This window comes from Cebus imitator, unplaced genomic scaffold (genome assembly GCF_001604975.1).
Source record: "Cebus imitator isolate Cc_AM_T3 unplaced genomic scaffold, Cebus_imitator-1.0 Scaffold370, whole genome shotgun sequence".
Lineage (NCBI taxonomy): Eukaryota > Metazoa > Chordata > Mammalia > Primates > Cebidae > Cebus > Cebus imitator.
The window spans coordinates 770,814-773,244 of NW_016107685.1; positions in this window are offsets into that span (position 1 = coordinate 770,814).

Here is a 2,431-nt window from a genome sequence, read left to right on the forward strand (position 1 = left end):
GTATACATATACGTATGTGTGTATAGACATATATGAGAGATGTGTGTGTATATATATAGCTTCATATATATGTGTATATATACACATACATACACATAAATATATATGTATAATTATTGAAAGATCCTAGTTTAAATCTGTAATGCAATCCTGGATGAGACTTGACATTGCAGAAAGATAATGGGAAAGAAGTACTTGAGAGACTGAGTTGGGAGGACTGCTTTAGTCCAGAAGTCCAAGAGTCCAGGAGTTTGAGGCTGTAGTAAGTAATATTTGTACTACTGCATTGCAGCCTGGGTGACAGAGCAAAATCCCACCTCAAAAAAAGAAAGAAAGAAAGAATCCAGGACAGAACCCTGGAGTTACCAACATTTCTGGGAAAGTGAAGAGTAGCTAATCAAGCCTGGAGCAGCAAGAATCAGAAATTCAGGAGGAAAAGCCAAATAAAAGCATGACAGGAGTGACAAGAGACCTTGGAATACTATGCAGCCATAGAAAAACAATGTGTTCGTGTCCTTTGTAGGGACACAGATGAATCTGGAAACCATCATTCTCAGCAAACTGACACAAGAACAGAAAATCAAACACCACATGTTCTCACTCATAGGCGGGTGTTGAGCAATGAGAACACATGGACACAGGGAGGGGAGCATCACACACTGGGGTCTGTTGTGGGGGGCCGTTAAGGGAGGGACAGCGGGTGGTGGGGAGGCTGGGGAAGGATAACATGGGGGAAAATGCCAGATGTGGGTGATGGGGGATGGAGACAGCAAACCACCTTGCCATTAAGTACCAATGCAACAACCCTGCATGATCTGCGCATGTACCCCAGAACCTAAAGTACAATTTAAAAAATAAAAATAAAAACTCAGATAATTAGAAAGAAAAAGAAAAGAGACCTTTTGGAAAATATTTCTAAATGTCTGAGGAGTTTCATGTATTAATAAAAGCCTACTAAATTTGTCAGTTATGTCATTACTGATCTTGGCAAACATTATTGCAACAGAATGATGGAGTCACATAGTTATAGACTTTTAGCAAAGATACAGAATGCATTCCAGAGAAGGCATCCTTTAAGTTGAGAACTGAATGGTTCTGTCCTGGATTCTTTCTCACTATCTCATTATCCTTTTTTTTTTTTTTTTTTTTTTGAGATGGGGTCTTACCCTGTCACCCCAGGCTGGAATGGAGAGGCAGATATATTGTTCACTACAGCTTCAAACCTCTAGGCTCAAGCAACTGTGCTCAAGAACTGACTAACAAAGAGATAACCAGGTAGAGGTATATTGTAGGGGTAAGAGGCAGTGAATCAATTATTTTCCACGGTATTTTATCATTCAATTCAACCTTTCTACTTTTCACCTTGTCAAAGTCCACTTTTTAATATGCCATGATGTTTTTGATTTCATATATAGAATTTATAGGTTATTTACCAAAATATTAACATCCTGAAATAAAAAATAAGTATTTTTATTTAGGATCATGGCATAGTCCTCTATTTCTTCAGCAAAGAGATACACACACACACACACACATACACACACACACTCTCATGCTCATATAATTTTCACATTGTTATTATAGATATTATGGTACAGGTATTCCTAGATTTTATGGAGAAAAAACAACGACAAACACAAAGCATAGTTCATGCTCTCAAGGAGCTTTCATTTTGGAGGGTAAAGTCAGAGAGTAATCAAGTAAACTAAAATATAAAAAAAGAAAGTTTAATATAATGATAAGTGCAATGAAGACAATAAAACGAAGTGTGCCATAATGCCTTTTGGTTTGGGTGCGTGCTACCTGCATTGGTAACTTCTTTGAGAAGTTAACATTTAAGATGAGAACTAAATACTGTGAAGTACTAAAACATGCTTTAACAGAGATCACAGGCTAGGAGAATAGCTACTAATTGGCCCTAAAGCAGGAACAATTTTGGACTATATGATGAACAGCAAAGAGGTCAATGGGTTGAGATTAGAGTGAGGGTCAGGGAGCACAGGTTCGGACTTGGGCTGAAAAGTTGGCAGAAACTAGATGATGGGCATCTGTATGGAAAGGCTTGACCTGATTTATATTTATGAAGATCAGTCTATGTACTAGGGGGTAAAAAAAAGATTATCTTGGGGCAAGAGTGGAAAAAGAAAGACCTATTAGGAATGTATCATGGAGCAACAGTAAACAAGTTATGGTGACTTGGACTGAGACATTTGCAGGGGAAACCAAGAGAAGTACACATATGTGGAATCTATTGTATACATGAAGCCCACAGGATTTACTTGTTAATGTGGTAAGGCAGAGAGAGAAAACAGTGTTTATATTTAAGTTTTCAGTTTGATCACATGTGTGGATGGTGATGCTATTGATTTAGGTGGAACAAATTGAGGGAAGAACAGATCAGTAGGGTGATGAATCAAAATTATACTTTAAG